Source organism: Castor canadensis, chromosome 4 (genome assembly GCF_047511655.1).
Source record: "Castor canadensis chromosome 4, mCasCan1.hap1v2, whole genome shotgun sequence".
NCBI classification, from domain to species: domain Eukaryota; kingdom Metazoa; phylum Chordata; class Mammalia; order Rodentia; family Castoridae; genus Castor; species Castor canadensis.
Window position 1 is genome coordinate 114,084,213 of NC_133389.1, and position 19,189 is coordinate 114,103,401.

General features: G+C 36.8%; 1 protein-coding gene across 23 annotated transcripts in view; it reads right to left on the reverse strand.

The window, feature by feature from the left end:
• Positions 1-18,938, reverse strand: part of Baz2b (bromodomain adjacent to zinc finger domain 2B) — a 274,349-nt gene extending 255,411 nt beyond the window's left edge. For 22 of the 23 annotated variants that reach the window (XM_074070911.1, XM_074070908.1, XM_074070907.1 and 19 more), the window contains exon 1: positions 18,802-18,938. The gene's annotated coding sequence lies outside the window, so the exon portion shown is untranslated. The remainder of the gene's footprint in view (positions 1-18,801) is intronic. The other variant, XM_074070890.1, reaches the window with a different exon arrangement.
• Positions 18,939-19,189: the final 251 nt, after the last annotated feature.

Consider the following 19,189-nt stretch of genomic DNA (forward strand, 5'->3'; position numbering starts at 1 on the left):
TTTTTTAAATACATACTTGGTCAAAACCACATGTAATCTGCAAATAAGGCGTGTTTACTGTACTGTAGATGAAATCCAATAGAGTATCCCAAGTTGGCTTTCCTAGACTACAGAAAGTGAATAGTGGCTTTTAAATGTGGTAAGATGCTCTAATAGTTGCCACAAACAATGTATAGGCTCTATATATACAAAAATATGCAAGGAGATTGACACACTCCATTAAAACTTTTGTTGTACCTATGTAAATGATCAGCCATATCTCATAATGCAACCAGCCTTTTTGGAGGGAATCAAGAAAAAGCAGTCTTTAAGACAGTGATGATCACATCTCTCCAAAAATCTATTGAACTATCTGAACAATTCAGAAACACACATAACAACAAAAAGTTAGTGAGACTTCATCTCAACAAAATAGCTGGGTGTGGTGGCCTGCGCCTGTTGTCCCAACTATGTCAGAGGCATAAGCAGGAGAATAGAGGTCCAGACTCTACTTAAAAAATAACTAAAGCACAACAAGGACTGAAAGTGTGGCTCAAGTGATAGAATACCTGCCTAGCAATCACTAGACCCTGAATTCAAACACCAACACCAGAAAAAAAAAAAAAATAGAGCTCTAAGAGATTTGAAACTCATGTTCACATAGCAGGAAGAACATCCAGGGCTACCTTTTGGGTTATTCATTTTGATTTTTCTGAACATGTCATTAGAATTGAAAATAAGTCAGTTTTTTTTTTTGTTTTGTTTTTTTGACATGTGGGTTTCACTATGTTGCCCAGGCTGGCCTTAGACTGCTGGACTCAACCAATCTTCCTGCCTCAGCCTCCCCAGTAACTAGAACTACAGGTGGTTATTACCATGGCCCATCAGGAGACAAATTTGACTGTCATCAAATAAACTGATTCACCATACAAAACTCCTAAGTTAAAATACTATAGAGGGTTCTCTCCCTTCCTCCCATCTCCATTATCAGGTTTGAAAGACTCTAAACTAAAGTCAAAGCACTTATAAAATAAGAGATGAACTCTCATACACAGGACCATAGGAGCCCCCACAGCAAAGTTCTAAGAGAAAAAAATAGCTAACTGAAATTTCTGTTGCCCAATTTACTTTGGCACTTATTCCAAATATTAAAACCATCAGCTTCTAAACCATTAACACAAATAATAAAACAAGAAGTTAACGCTGGAAGTGTAGCTTGGTAGCACTGTGTAGTCAGCATTCATGAGGCACTGGGTTAAATCTTTAGCAGGAGGGGAAAAAAAAAAAAATATATATATATATATACACACACACACATATATATATACACACATTCATATTTACACATATATTTATGTATTCATATATATTAAAAATAAGAAAATACACAAAACTCATTTTCTAATAATTTTACTGTATAGTAAGTATGTATTTATTATTATCTATGTGTGTAGCTTGTTTTTATCTACACCACTATGGTGGAAATATATAATGGTGTGCTATACTTCTCAACTCTGTTTAATGGTGTTAAATTATTAAACTAAAATGGGCCATGGTAGGAGTATTTACACAAGAAAAAACTCAATGTACTACAAATCAGGGATCCCATTACTACATACACAAGCCAGTTGCTAACATATTCCAATCAGAGGTAGTGCTTTATTAAAAAGCATCCTATAAAAATGTTTTTTAAAAACCACCAGCCTATAATCCCAGAATTTGTGAGGCTGAGGTAGGAGGACTGCAACTAACCTAGCTGAGGCTACATAGTCTGCCTCTGTCTCAAAAGTAAATAACTAAATAGACAAAGAAAAACTGAAAATTAAAACAAAGTAATTGTATTAATATAATAAAGATATAACAAAATCAGTATTTAGAATAATGTATAAGCAGCTTATTATAAATATGGTAAGATTCCAGTACGCCACATTAAATGTTACCAAGAAAGAATAAAATACTTGCAAAAAGTGGTCAAAAAAAAAAAATGACCTAGTTCACGATGAAAAAGGTCAAAGTACTAGGACAGGAGGGATCTAAAGATGGCGGCTAGAGGGAGGAAGCAGAAAGCAAGCCTCCTATAGTGAAATCTTGGAGAGGCGCTAGAGACACACTTTGCGGGCATAATCACTGAGAAGAGGCATAACTTTGACCCCTCCACACCTCCAGCCGGTGCAGAGAATCTCCACCTCACGTTAAATGGAGAAACCAGGAGGGCCCCCGAGCCGCCAGTGGCCTGCGCCTAGACGGCTTGGTAAGATGCAGACCAGGTAAGCCTCGCGGTACTGCGGTACTCCCACAGACAAGACTGGGCCAGAGCAGCACAGCCCCCTGGACAGACTGACCTCCACCCAGGGAAAAAAGAGAAACTGACTAATAAGCAATAAGAACAATTAAGATACGCGGGTAAGAGGGTGGGGCGCCCTGAGCTTCGAAGACTGGGGGAAGGGAATCCTTCCCGGGACTGTAAATAAACAAGCCAGGCGGGAGCTGGGTGCGCGCTCAGCAACCAGGAGCAGGAAAGCTTGTGAGAGTGGTGGAGGAAGGAAAACTGCACAGGAGAGGAGGGAAGACCCACTTCGTATGTGAGCTGTAAACAAACATGGTGCCTGGCAGGAGCAGCAGCACCGCCTGGTAATGAGGAGCAGGGAAGCTTGTGAAAGTGGCGGTGGGAGGAAAACTCCAAAGGAGAGGGGGGAAGACCCACCTCCCACATGAACTGTAAATAAACACGCAGGCCTGACAACGCGGGGGCAGTGTCACCTTTCCCAGTGTGCTTGGAAAGGGGAAAGCCTTTAGCAGAGGCTCCTGCACAGGAGAACTCTGAGCAAACAAAGCCTGTGAGACCAGGTGAGTGCTAAGCTCACCCCAGAGATCTGCATAAATAAAGCCTCCAACAACAGCAGGCTGACAGCAGCAGGCAGGCAAGCCATAACTGCAGATACCATTCTCAGAACTGTCTCCAGACTCCTTTTTTTTCTTTTTCTCCCTACCCGTGATGAGAGAAAAACCGAATTACACCTGCAAGCTGAAAAACTTACTGAAACTGTATTGCATTTGAACTTGGGACACTTGGTGGGGTTTTTTTTTGTTTTGTGTGTGTGTGTGTGTGTGTGTGTGTGTGTGTGTGTGTAGTTTTGTTCTACTTTATGCGTCCCCTTTGATGAGACAACTACAGAACAACATCTGAGGCACCATCTCCAGGATTGGAGACTGAGACGGACACCCAAATTATTAAGACTGAAACTTCATTGCATTTGAACTTGGAGGTTTTTTGGTTTTTTTCTTTTTTTTAAGTTTCTATTTTTCATTTTATTTTAACTCATTTTTATATATAGATATTTCTTTCATTTACTTATTTTTTGATTCTTATTTATATTTTTTTTATTTTTGATTTTCAGTCCTCTCTCTGTCTCTCTAATGTCTGTTAAGCTTACTGTCAATTAGAACACTAACACTCCCTGTTTATACCTTTGAAACTCTCTTGTCTGATACCTTGTTCTGCTTTCTCCCTCTTGTCTGTATATTTGTTTTCCCCTTTTCTTTAACTTCTTGCTTTTCATCTCAGCTCACCCTTCCATTCTGAATATTACCATTGTTATTATTACAAGCTAGAAAATACTTAATTGCATACAGTACAGGGACAGTAACAACACCAAAGACAATGATGGGAAGACAGAAAAAATAGGGAAACCAGTTTCCCCAGGGCAAAAAATTAGTACAGGAACCAGAGGGGAATGAAGAAAACAGATACTCAGATCCAGACTCCAACAAAATGAAGATAAACTATGCCAAAGGACCCAATGCAGCCCACAAGAATAATTTAAAAGAAGACATACCACAGGCACTCAATGAGAATTTCATAGAGAAGATACTGGATAGGGTCAACCAAAATGTACAGGAGACACTCAAGAAATTCCAAGACAACAAAAATAGAGAATTTGAAAAAGCAAAAGAAGAAATAAAGGAAACCATAGAAGCACTGTATAAACACCAAAGTGAAACAGAGAACATGATGAATAAAAGGATAAATGAACTCAGGCCAAAATAAACAACATTAAAGAGGAAACCACCCAGGATATGGAAAACCTCAGAAAAAAGAATGAAACAGAACTGCAAAACAAAACGGAAGGCCAATCCAGCAGAATAGAACAAACAGAAGACAGAATCTCAGAACTTGAAGATGAAATGGTAATTAAAGGAAAAACTGAAGAACTATTAATTAAACAACTCAAGACCTGTGAAAAGAAAATGCAAGAACTCACTGATTCCATCAAAAGACCAAACTTGAGAATCATGGGCATCGAAGAAGGAGAAGAGGTGCAAGTGAAGGGAATGTGTAATATATTCAACAAAATAATAACGGAAAATTTCCCAAATCTAGAGAAAGACATTCCCATACAGATGCAAGAGGCCTCCAGGACACCAAACAGACCAGATCAAAATAGAAATACCCCACAACATATCATCATTAAAACAACAAGTTCAAAAACTAAGGAAAGAATATTGAAGGCTATAAGAGACAAAAAACAAGTAACATACAAAGGTAAACCCATCAAAATAACAGCAGACTTCTCAACAGAAACATTAAAAGCAAGAAGAGCATGGGGTGAGATCTTCTGGGCACTGAATGAAAATAATTGCAACACCAGGATACTCTACCCAGCAAAACTATCATTCAAAATAGATGGAGCAATAAAAGTCTTCCATGATAAGAAGAAACTAAAACAATATGTGACCACAAAGACACCACTATAAAGGATTCTGCACACAGAAAGTTAAACCCAACTTAACCATGAAAAGACAGGCAGCACCAAACCTTCAAACAACTAAATGACAGGAATCACTACATACCTATCAGTACTAACAGTTAATGTTAATGGACTTAATTCACCCATCAAAAGGCACCGTTAGATGAAATGGATTAAAAAGGAAGATCCAACAATTTGTTGCTTACAGGAAATCCATCTCACCGACAGAAATAAGCATAGGCTTAGGATGAAAGGTTGGAAGAAGATTTACCAAGCTAATGACCCCCGAAAACAGGCAGGAGTAGCAATACTTATCTGTGACAAAGTAGACTTCAAACCTACATTGATCAAACGAGATAAAGAAGGACCTTCCATACTAATAAAAGGGGAAATAGACCAAAAGGAAATAATAATTATCAACGTGTATGCACCCAATGTCAACGCACCCAAATTCATCAAACATACCCTGAAAGACCTAAAAGCATATATAAACACCAACACAGTGGTTGTGGGAGACTTTAACACCCCATTATCATCAATAGATAGGTCATCCAAACAAAAAATCAATAAAGAAATCAAATATCTAAAATATGCAATAGATCAAATGACCTAGCTGATATCTACAGAACATTTCCTCCAACTTCTACACAATATACATTCTTCTCAGCAAACCATGGAACCTTTTCCAAAATAGATCATATGCTAGGGCACAAAGCAAGTCTCAGCAAATATAAGAAAACAGAAACTATACCATGCATACTATCTGATCACAATGCAGTAAAAGTAGAACTCAACAACAAAAGTAAAGACAAAAAACATGCAAACAGCTGGAAACTAAATAACTCATTACTTAATGAAGAATGGATCATCGATGCAATAAAAGAGGAAATTCAAAAGTTCCTAGAAGTCAATGAAAATGAAAACACAACCTACTGGAACCTATGGGACACAGCTAAGGCAGTCCTGAGAGGAAAGTTTATAGCCATGACTGCATATATTAAAAAGATTGAAAGATCCCAAATCAATGACCTAATGATACATCTCAAACTCCTAGAAAAACAAGAACAAGCAAATCCCAAAACACATAGAAGGAGAGAAATAATAAAAATAAGAGCTGAAATCAACAAAATAGAAACCAAAAAAACCATACAAAGAATTAATGAAACAAAAAGTTGGTTCTTTGAAAAAATAAACAAGATCGATAGACCCCTGGCAAACTTGACTAAAATGAGGAGAGAAAAAACTCAAATTAGTAGAATCAGGAATACAAAAGGGGAGATAACAACAAACTCCATGGAAGTCCAGGAAATCATCAGAGACTACTTTGAGAACCTTTATTCAAATAAATTTGAAAATCTTAAAGAAATGGACAGATTTCTAGATACATATGATCATCCAAAACTGAAACAAGAGGATATTAATCACCTGAATAACCTATAACATGAAATGAAATTGAAGCAGCAATCAAGAGTCTCCCCAAAAAGAAAGTCCAGGACCTGATGGATTCTCTGCTGAATTCTATCAGACCTTTAAAGAAGAACTGATACCAACCCTCCTTAAACTGTTCCATGAAATAGAAAGGGAAGGAAAACTGCCAAACACATTTTATGAAGCCAGTATTACACTTATCCCAAAACCAGGCAAAGACACCTTCAAAAAGGAGAACTATAGGCCAATCTCCTAATGAACATTGACCCAAAAATCCTCAACAAAATAATGGCAAACCGAATTCAACAACACATCAAAAAGATTATTCACCACAACCAAGTAGGCTTCATCCCAGGAATGCAGGGGTGGTTCAACATACGAAAATCAATAAACGTAATAAACCACATTAACAGAAGCAAAGACAAAAACCACTTGATCATCTCAATAGATCCAGAAAAAGCCTTTGATATGATCCAACATCGTTTCCTGATAAAAGCTCTAAGAAAACTAGGAATAGAAGGAAAGTACCTCAACATTATAAAAGCTATCTATGACAAACCTACAGCCAGCATTATACTTAATGAAGAAAAACTGAAACCATTCCCTCTAAAATCAGGAACCAGATAAGGATGCCCACTATCTCCTCTCTTATTCAACATAGTACTGGAATTCCTAGCCAGAGCAATTAGTCAAGAAGAAGAAATAAAAGGAATACAAATAGGTAAAGAAAATGTCAAAATATCCCTATTTGCAGATGACATGATCCTAAACCTTAAATACCCAAAAAACTCAACTCAGAAGCTCCTAGACAACATCAATAGCTACAGCAAGGTAGCAGGATATAAAATCAACATAGAAAAATCATTAGCATTTCTATACACTAACAATGAGCAAACGGAAAAAAAAGTATGAAAACAATTCCATTTACAATAGCCTCAAAAAAAAATCAAATATCTAGGTGTAAACCTAACAAAAGATGTGAATGACCTCTATAAGGAAAACTATACACTTCTGAAGAAAGAGACTGAGGAAGACTATAGAAAGTGGAGAGATCTCCCATGCTCATGGACTGGTAGAACCAGCATAGTAAAAATGTTGATACTCCCAAAAGTAATCTACATGTTTAATGCAATTCTCATCAAAATTCCAATGACATTCATTAAAGAGATTGAAAAATCTACCGTTAAATTTATATGGAAACACAAGAGGCCACGAATAGCCAAGGCAATACTCAGTCAAAAGAACAATGCAGGAGGTATCACAATACCTGACTTCAAACTATATTACAAAGCATTAACAATAAAAATAGCATGGTACTGGCACAAAAACAGTTATGAAGACCAGTGGAACAGAATAGAGGACCCAGATATGAAGCTACACAACTATAACCAACTTGTCCTTGATAAAGGAGCTAAAAATATATGATGGAGAAATAGCAGCCTCTTCAACAAAAACTGCTGGGAAAACTGGTTAGCAGTCTGCAAAAAACTGAAACTAGATCCATGTATATCACCCTATACTAAGATTAACTCAAAATGGATCAAGGATCTTAATATCAGACCACAAACTCTAAAGTTGATACAGGAAAGAGTAGGAAATACTCTGGAGTTAATAGGTATAGGCAAGAACTTTCTCAATGAAACCCCAGCAGCACAGCAACTAAGAGATAGCATAGATTAAATGGGACCTCATAAAGCTAAACAGCTTCTGTTCATCAAAAGAAATGGTCTCTAAACTGAAGAGAACACCCACAGAGAGGGAGAAAATATTTGCCAACTATACATCAGACAAAGGACTGATAACCAAAATATATAGGGAACTTAAAAAACTAAATTCTCCCAAAACTAATGAACCAATAAAGAAATGGGCAAGTGAACTAAACAGAACTTTCTCAAAAGAAGAAATTCAAATGGCCAGAAAATACATGAAAAAATGCTTACCATCTCTAGCAATAAAGGAAATGCAAATTAAAACCACACTAAGATTCCACCTCACCCCTGTTAGATAGGCATCATTAGCAACACCATCAACAACAGGTGTTGGTGACGATGCGGGGAAAAAGGAACTCTCTTACACTGTTGGTGTGAATGTAAACTAGTACAACCACTCTGGAAAAAAATTTGGAGACTACTCAAAAAGCTAGACATTGATCTACCATTTGATCCGGCAATACCACTCTTGGGGATATACCCAAAAGACTGTGACACAGGTTACTCCAGAGGCACCTGCACACCCATATTTATTGCAGCACTATTCACAATAGCCAAGTTATGGAAACAGCCAAGATGCCCCACCACTGACGAATGGATTAAGAAAATGTGGTATCTATACACAGTGGAATTTTATGCAGCCATGAAGAAGAATGAAATGTTATCATTCGCTGGTAAATGGATGGAATTGGTTAACATCATTCTGAGTGAGGTTAGCCTGGCCCAAAAGACCAAAAATCGTATGTTCTTCCTCATATGTGGACATTAGATCAAGGGCAAACACAACAATGGGATTGCACTTTGAGCACATGATAAAAGCGAGAGCACACAAGGGAGGGGTGAGGATAGGTAAGACACCTAAAAAATTAGCTAGCAGTTGTTGCCCTTAACACAGAGAAACTAAAGCAGATACCTTAAAAGCAACTGAGGCCAACAGGTGAAGGGGACCAGGAACTAGAGAAAAGGTGAGATCAGAAAGAATTAACCTAGAAGGTAACACACACACACACAGGAAATTAATGTGAGTCAACTCCCTGTATAGCTATCCTTATCTCAACCAGCAAAAACCCTTGTTCCTTCCTATTATGGCTTATACTCTCTTTATAACAAAATTAGAAATAAGGGCAAAATAGTTTCTGCTGGGCATTGAGGGGGTGGGGAGAGAGGGAGGGGGCGGAGTGGGTGGTAAGGAGGGGTTGGAGGCAGGGGGGGAGAAATGACCCAAGCCTTGTATGCACATATGAATAATAAAAGAGAAAAAAAAAACAAAACAAAAATAACAAAGTACTAGGACATGAAACACTTCATAAAAAAAAGTGAAATTCTGTACTTGGGAGACTGAGTAAGTTGGAGGCCATCCTGGGTTTCATGCCAGCCTGGGCTACACAAGGCCTTGTCTTTAAAAAAAAAAAAAGTGAAATTCTGGTCACATTCTATTTGTTCCTCACCTCCCAGAATGACTTGTTCCTTCCCTCCCATTTCATACATAGTAGAAAAATATTTACACATTCTCTACAATTTTTTTTCTGTTTGGTACATATACTTATGAATGGGTTTTCTGGAAGAGGAAGAAAGATAAAGAGAGTTTTCACCTAACTGTCCAAAGTTATTAAATGTTTTCTTCCTGTACCAACTGTTTACTCTTTGTACTTCTCTTTCCTACTAACCCTTCAACTTTCTGCTTCAAATCCCCAAGGTAAGATTACAAATAATTTACTTTCAAGACAAGATGCTGAAAATACTAATGACAGCAGGCAGGAATTTACCATTAAGATTCTTAGAACAAATGCTCTGCAGTACCCCTTCTGAAAATAGAAAAATTTGACCTACAACCTGTCAGTTACTGTTTCTTTACAGACTGTTTCTTTCAGTGTCCTGCACTAATAACCAATAAAGGAAGGAAAACATCATCTTGTGACTGACAGGCTGCTTCTGACATTTTTAGATGTTAAAGATGGGTTTTGCTGCTCCTTGTTATCACAATAGTTTAGGTTAACAGTAATACTTTTCCTAAGGACGATCAAAGATATTTCAGGAACTATGTCATCATGGACACCTGAAAACATAGCTAAGTATGGCTTTCCTCAAAACTCATCCTTGTATAAGAAATGATTATGTAAAAGTTGCTTTTTTTTTTTTGAGTGCTTGGGGATTGAACTCAGGGCCTTGCACTTGCTAGGCAGATACTCTACCACTTGATCTATACTCCCAGCCCTTTCTCTTTTTTTTTTTTTTTTGAGATAGGATCTTACTCTGTTGCCCAGGTTGGCCAGATTTGCCCAGAGTTCCTAAGCTCAAGGATTCCTCCTTCCTCAACTTCTCTAGTAAGCATGGACTACAGAAACGTGCCAGGCTATCTAAAAGTTTTTTTATGACCTTATTCCTTGAAAGTACATGTTCATCACAATATTAGAAATAATGAAAATGAAAGAAATTTTATTATTATACAATAATAAATTTCATTATTGTAGTAATAATGAAAGTAGGAAATTTCTAACCACTGAAATTTATCATCATTGGCCAAAATATTATTTATATAAACCTTTTTTATACCTTTGTGTTTGAAATTTTGACTCTTTCCTCTTCTCATCCTATTTTTAGTGAGATTTCCACTTTTAGTGAAATTCAGTACTGATGTTATTGAGAATAAGGGCTATGAGTTTTCTTGCTTTTTGTCCCTACAAATATGCCTATTATTGGCCATTTATTTAGCTAGTCTGCCTAAAAGAAGTCAGGACCATTGAATTCCTTGGAAAGCCAGCGCCTCACAACCAAAGGAAGAAAATAGACATGGGGAATTCCTTTGGCTTTATGCTCAGTGTTCTTAGGAAATATTATCAGGCATTAGGTTTTAGGAGGGAAAAAAAATTCACAAAAGCATAGAGAAGAATCAAGAAGAAGGGAGTTCTAGGTAATCTCACATAGAACCAAAGATTCAAATACCTCTGACCAGAAAGGTCAGTTCATTGGTTTTTAACCTGGCCTCTCTAAACAGGTCTATCCCTGAAATGGATGCTTTGAAACTGATTAACCCACCTTCTTCAGAGAAAGCCAAGCAGTCAATTTTTTAAAGCAATGAAGGAAGAGAAAGGTCCCATGTTATCTTGCTTCTAGTAGAAGAGGTCTGAGTTGAGAGAACATAAAAAAATTGCAGAACTACCCCCAGATACCCAATGAAGTAGCTTTAATGTATTTACTCTGCAGAGGGCTCATATCATCCTCCTTTGGTAGGATCCTTTCTTCCTGGTCTTTGAATGTTCAATTTTACTCTGATTATTTGCTGATTATTCCAACCAAAAGACATCTCTTTCCTGTTAGGAACTTTCATAAACTTTTATCCACAGCTCTACAAATGCATGCTTTTGTAGTATTCAAAATAAACCTGAAGAACCAAAGTTGCTGCCCTCTTATTATTAGAAAAATTAAAGTATATTAAATACCTTGCAATTCTCCTGTAGTTGGTGTTGAGTCAATTCATTTTTCAAACACTTGCTAAGTTTTCTGTTCTGCCAAGTTATTAACATAAATTTTTCAGCCCAACATGCATCCTTCCTCTTTGTAAATATAATTTCTGTTGTAATAAGAACCAGAAAAAGTAGAGAAACTTCCAAATTTTCATTTTAGTGAAAAGCTAGAAATACTCTCCATCTCACCTATCAAGAAGGGAAAACTAGGCCTATTTAAACTTTACATTACCTGAAGCCCTGGGTATGATTCCTAGCATGGGGGAGGGAGGAGTTTATTTCATTTTATTTCCTCTGCTTAGTCAGTGATGAGACAATAAAGAGTGAGGAAAATACTTGAAAAGAGAATTGCCAAAAGGAAAGAAGAAAAGAGTGCAGGATAATTTACAAAGTGACTAATGGAACCCTAAATAAAGGCAAGTTAATTGCATAAAGTTATGATGTTACACAACTCAAAACTAAAATGCAACATCTTGTCCTTTAGTAACCTTTGAATTTATTATTTAGAAAAAAAGTACAGCCTACTATCAGCTAGATTAAACTTGGCCATATATTCTGTTATATTACCAACATATCCAGTCATTTGTGAAGCCAAGAAAGAGTAAAATGCACTCTTAGGACTGGTTCTCAACCTTGAAGTGCTGAGAGCTACTTCATCATCCATGGAGGGGACAAACATGCATGCACACGTGTGCTGTGTGGAAAGCTCAGTATAAACCCATTATCATAAATCACTCAGGTATCTACTTATTTTAACGTACACAAATCAAGACATAGCTCCTGTGATTCCTACAGGGATATCTGAAATAGCATTTAACATGTTTTCTTCTCACTCTTCTGAAAGCATGGGATATTCAGGTTTCCTGTTCTCTCTTTATAGTCACTACTGACAATATGCAGGAAAAATTATTATATCTGGACAAACTCACACATACCTTTTAAATATAGTAAGTGACCCAAAAAGCAAAAGAGACTACTCATTAGATTACTTCTAAAACATCAGAGTAGCTTTATAGCTTTCATATTAGCAATATTCTAATATTTATCAATATTCCCATCCAATTATAAATTCCTGCCAATTTTCCTTTCTATCTTGCTTTACGTCACTCATAAGCTATAAAAGCACTACCACATTTCTACACATTAGATGACAGTAGTTTACAGACTAATTAATCCTATTCTTGTTTTTCAAAACTATATTTAGTAAAATGCAACTAAAAATATTCTCAAGTCAAAGACAATTCAGTTATTCATCCACCGACAAAGTCATAAAACAGTATTTTCCCAAAAATTACAATGATTGTAAAATCTAGTTTTGTTTATTTAGTTGGTTGGTTGGTTTTGGTCAAAATTAAATATATGATAGGTAAGACATGACCTCTTATACTTTACTTATTACCTTCAAAGCTTCTTCATTTTATTTAGAATTTAGTTTAAATAGTTAAAATTAAAGCTGTTCTATGTTGCAAAACACAGTTAAAATGAAGAGCTTTTGTAGCAGCAGTGACCAGATTTTAAATGCAGGTAGATCAATTAAAAAAAAAAAATTATTCACCAAGCACAGGCTCCCTGTGTGAGTGGAATGGTTTATAATAGCTTGCAAATGACTATGTGCTTGCTGTAACCAGCTGTTCTTAAATTATGAATATGCAACCAATTCATGTTAAAGCCAAATCCCAGCACTATTTCTACAGAGAAATCCCAGTAGTTTTCCTTGTTCTACATGTTAGCTCTGTTAAGGATACAAATAGCAGTAAGCTTCCGAACAAATAGGACCAAACTATTGGCATTTCATGCACTAGATCCATTATCACAGCAGGGAATGTCAATCATGTACATTCCTGTAACAGCTCAGGCAATATGACAATGATCTCATAGAAAAAAAAATCAAAATCTCTCTCTGCAGCATACTCAAAGTCCTTCTGACAACCTAATGCTTTCTTACTACAGCCAATCAGATTGTCAGACCTGATCTACTCTAAGACTTGCACTAAGCTTGAAACATTTAAAAACATCAATCATAAAAACAAAGACAGGACATTGAATTATACAGTATTAACCTCCAGGGTTTGCATACAAAGACCTTAGATTTATTTATGTCCCAGGGAGTTAAGAGCTTCAATACACTGTTCTTTACACCAAACTGAATGCCAATTTGATGAACCTCTCTGCCCTCAGCAGGAGTGCACAGTCTTTGATTAATGAGTGCGTATTTGTGGAAAAGTGTTACGAGGACAAAACAGAAAAAACACACAATTATGTTACACATACTTGAAGTACCATCAATGTGATAAATATCTATAAAAGAAATGCTTTTCCTTATACATATACATGTATACCTGCACAAATAAAATTAGGAATGGTTCTCATCTATTACATCATTGTCATTATCACCACTACTGAGTAGTGATTTGAATGAAAAGCATTCAAAAGCCAAGGTACAGGCTAAATTTTATATATAGCATAAAAATTACTTTTAAGCATTAATGTTATTTTCAAAAACAAACTGAAACTATATTACATAGTAAAAATTTAAATATATGGGCTAAAAACTATTTTCACCTCATATTTTATGAAAGCCTATTAATTTCAAAAAATAGATATTTACCTTAGAAGTATCTGGTCTATTAAATATTCTGCATTTCAAACTCTATTATGACTTGCACACAAAACAGATTTAAAAATCATGTAAATTCATTTAATTTTCCTGCTTTTAACAGATGTTTCCAGTATTTTATAACTCCATATGTAGTTGCAAATGAATCAGATATATTTATTATCCAGTTTAAAAATTAATATGGTCAACAGAAAAACCTTTTATGATTCTTTGTTCAGAATTACCTTCCTTTAAGAAACTAAATACTGAAAATTTTATATTTAATATACTACTCAATATATGGATATATTTTCATATTCAAATTATGAATATATGGTTTATATGAATAACTGCCTTGACACAAATGTTCAATGAGTAAATACATTTCTTAAAAATTGGGTCAGTCTAGACAATAAAGTTATTTTCTTTTTAAGGAAGTAAACGGCTATAGTCACAGTAATGTATGACCTATTTAAAAGGAAAGTATCTCCATAAACTTATGATTTCAGAAAATCAAAATTCTGGAATCACTTAAAGGTATATCAGAAGTGTTAAAATTTTGTTTATATTGTATAGGAAGTCCTTTTAATAAAATTTGCTTTAGTAAATTATATTTTCAAATCATCAATTTCACATTTTAAGTACTTTTTTAAAGCATTATCAATTTTATGCTCTGAAGAATTGTTAAATACCTAATAGTTCTTACAGATCTAAAAATTTGAATATTGGGACTACAAAAGGTCTCTTAGCATAGCAATAAACTACTGTTTTAAACATAACATCCTAAAGCTTTTTTACATGCACGTTTTAAATGTGCATTTTTGTTGGAATTATTATTACTATGTTCTTCCTCTTTCCTCCTTACTATCTTCCTTCCCACCAAAAAAAAAAAAATGCAAATAATTAGAAAAAGTACAAAATATAGGAACTTATTGGATAATGACACCACTGTGTAATAGCTGATACTCAAAAAAATTTACAGTAAAAATATTTCAATTTAAAAAATGTTATTAGCTACTGGTAGAATAATTAAGATCACAGTTTTTATGTGAATTTTTAAATAACATTTTGGCCTCATTATAAAAGAAAATTAAAAACAAAACTGCCTATTTCTCCAACAATTATTTTTCTCTTCTGATTATTTCCTACAACAAAAGTTTAAGTAACATTAAATGAATCAACGTTTATTAAATAAAGTACAGTATTTTAAGACCTTATGACACAAAACATTTAATTATATATAGCAAAAAAACCTCTTAAAATATCTAACTAGGTAACTGTGATTAACCCCTCAGGAAGTTAAGTATACTAAAATCATTAAACCTTGATGTATAATTTCATACGGGGGTCAAAATCACCATATTATCCTGTTGGAGTAAATTATATTCCTTTCTTTGGTAGTTTTGTAAGTACCAAAGTTCAAAAACTCTGAAACTATAACTTAAAATCTCTTTCTTTGAGGAATCTTTAAGCCTACAAGTAATCAAGTTCCAACATATCACATTCACTAATTTAAGGAAGTAAGACAGAAATCCAGAACCTTTGTGCAACTGTGGTATCCTACATCTTGTATGGTAACACAAAAGTAGCAACAAAGACATTAACAATTGCAGCTCAAGCTGGGAGTGACTGTTCTGTTTCAATTCAATGACACCACTAATGGCTTCTTAGCAGCTCCATGAAATCAACCAGCTGTCAAGTTGATGCATCAGAAGGAACAGTTATGCACTCCCATAAGAAAAAGCAACACATCAGGATGTTTGGCAAAACATCTGCTCCTTTAGACTGCAGTTCTATAATAAACATGCAAACAAAGAAATGAGAGAAAGGGCAACAGAATTAAAATTCCAAGGTTTCCATTATAGCTTATATGCATTTTAAATGAATGGCTTATACAAAATAAAAACAAATTTCTGCAAAGCTAAAAGTTATTCTAAATTTTTGGAAATGTTAAATATACTCAGATTCTTCCAGAAAGGCAAAAATTACATAAAATAATGTACATTAATCCACAGTAAGCTACATCCACTGAGTAAAACCAATATAATAATAATATGTATAAAACTTAAATGTTAAAACTAAAACATATCCTTCTTTCATTTCATAAGTATTTAGCAAATGATGCCAACAGTATTGTAAAAAATGTATTTCCAAGACTGAACAATCTAAAAATATTTTTTCACTGATGTTTGATAGTAAATGTTGCTATACTTCAGTACTAGTTTAGCATTACAACAGTAAAGATACTATTATGTGAATTTTAAAACATGTGCCTGTTCTATTTCTCTTTAAATTATATGAACACAATATTAAGTTCTCATACATAACTTTGTTTTTAAAGCATATAATCTTACTGACTTTAAAAAAATACAACTGTCATCATAGACCTAAAATAATTTTACATTCAACCACTCATTTCAAATATTTGTAAAATACTTTTTCCTGAGACAAACAAGTGCCTTAATGTTATCTAAATTATTGATGATGCAGCACAGTGACAATGTGTATCTGTTTACAATAGGTGTGAGACATCAAATGTACTTAACTACCATTTTCTTAAACTACTTATCCTCTGTTGCTTGCCATTTATAATCTGCCAAATCTTCTAGTCCTTTGTTGCATGTATAATTTAGAACCATCTGTTCTATGTGCTTTTAACTACTTAAACATTTTTCACCTACCTACAATTCACAGAAATGGCAGACATTCAATTCACTCAATCTTTCTGTATAGCATTTTACATAAAAAAAAAATCCTAAATAAAAAATTCGCAGATAACACCAAAGACTACTAGAAAAATTTAAAACATACCATTTACAATGTAAGTTTTCACATCTAAGACAAACCTCTTCAATGTATTCAGAATTGTTTCTATTAACTTTTTTTTAGCTAATTGTAGTCAATGATTTTCCCCAACCCAGAAGACAAAGAGAATGCAAATTAAATACAGACAGTTTCTTGTCCTTGTTAGAAGATATGTAAATATGCTGACTGAAAATGACTACAGGAGACAGAATTCCACTTTCCCACTGAATTTACTCTGCCTATTATTTATATACTAGTCAGTGAGTGTAGCATTAAGTTTGGTCATGTGACCAGCCCAACTTTTGTGAGATGAAAAACTATTTTAGACAATCAAATTAAAACACTAGCATTCATTGTTTATTTTTTCATAATGGCTGACAAAGAGTTCAGAGATTATAAATTATCTTTTAAAATCAGTTCTATCTTTTATATAAGAAACTACACTTTTACCAATAGTTTTGACTTAATATCTGCTACTAAATTTTAAAGTATCTAGTATCTCGAGGTATTTTCAACAGTTCTATCTTTTTAAATGTAAATAAACATACAAAAACATTTAATTAGGAGCTAGGTACTATAAGTAATGTATACACAAATATTAACGAAGCCAATTAAAGAACAATCCATAGGACAGCAAGAAAGATAGTGTGATGGTTACAAATACATTTAAAACATTTAAAGAATAAAAAACGTGCACACAAAAACTAGGTGAATACTAAATGGCACAACAAAAGTTCCTATCTTTTTCTTCTTTTTTTCTTTGTACATAATCTTCCACCTGTTACCAAACATAAAATGTGCAGACTTTGCCGGTCCATTTTGAAAACAAAATACAAAAATCAGCCACACCGTGTATGGTTAGGCTCTAAGTTGCACGATCCTTTAAAACGGGAAAATTGAGCAAAACAACTACCTTTGAGAAAATTTCTGGATAAAGTTGACATGACGTCACTGGGCCCCCTGATCATTTCCTAAACTTTGAGCCTTATCCAGACAGTTTTTGCCTTTCTAGGGCTTCTTTCCCTCTCCCCAAAATAAAACAAGAAAGAGACTTGGGAATAAAAATTGCCCAAGATGGCGAAACGCTTGTTGTTTAGAGGGCAGGGAAAAATGGAGGATATTGTAATATACACAAAGGGATAAATTTCACCAACTCAGCCAAGGACTGCAGCTGCTTCTCTGTACGAGGAAGCAGCACACAAAAGATAAACCCACAGAGAGGAAGGGAAAATGTGCCCGCCAGGGCGCAGGGGCAGGCGGCCGGGACTCCCGCTCTTCCCGTTCCCGGCGCGAGCGCCGGGTCGGGCTGCCCTCGGGGGAGCGGGCCGGGCGGGCCGAGCGAGCGCCGAGCGGCGGGCCGAGCGAGCGCCGACCTACGAGGCACCGAGCCGCCGCCCCACCCCCACGCAAACTCGCTGACAGAAAGAGGCTCGCCCGCGCGGGTAGGGTGGGGTGGGGTGGGGGCGAGGCGGGCGGGGCGGAGGCACAACGGCAGCGGGGGAGGACTGGTGGGGGGGTCTGGAAAAGTACCCCGGCAGGGAGCGGGGCGGCAGCGATACTCCGGGGAAGGACGGCGGTCGCAGCGCCGCCAGAGCAGTTTTCAGAAGCAAAAGTGCTGGCGACGACCCGGGCTCGAGTCGCAGGGGAGGAGGACGCGGTGCGGCGTGGCGGGCGGCCGGCCGGGAGGCCGCACAAAGGAGGTGGACGGCGGCGGCCGCGGCTGCCCGGCCCCCTGCATCCAAGTCCCGCGCCGCAGCTAGGGACAAAGTTTATGTTCTCCCGAGAGCGCACCCCCACCTCCCATCCGGAACCCCCTCTCCGCGTGCTGTCCCCCAAACTCCACTCAGGACCCGGGAGCTACCCCGCCTTCCAGCAGCACAACAAAGAGACTCCGACCGGCGAGGGTAAACAGCGGAGCCAGGGCCGGCGGGGCGAGCAGGCGAGCGCCCGGGCCCCGCAACTCCCGAGGCCCCCCGCTCGGCAGCGCAGCTCTCCCGGCCTCCCGGCCGCTGCACAACATCTGCGATCTCCACCTTCACCCGCACCCTCACCCCCGAGCGCTTTCAACTCACCTTTACTTTCCAACTGAGAGTTGCGGGGGATTGGATTTTTGCCTTCCCCAGATGGTTGATGGTTCCGATTTTTGGAATCCCCACCGCCTCCTTATTCCTATAATTTCTACAAGAAAAGTGTAGAGAGTTGGAGCGGAGGGGAGATTTGTGCTCGGGAAAGCCCTGGACTCCCTCCTCCTCCGCCTTCCGCCTCGCTCTGTCTGATTAGTTCCTATCCAGCAGCAGATTGAAGCAGGAGATGATTCTTCTCAAGGTTTGTTCAGCAGCTTCACTTCTAGGCGAAGGCTTCATGAACCAAGTGACGTCAACCAACAAGGCTTCTCTCTCTCTCCTCTCTCTAACAATGAAAGTTGCTGTTAACAAGGGAAAAAAGAGAGAATTGTTTATA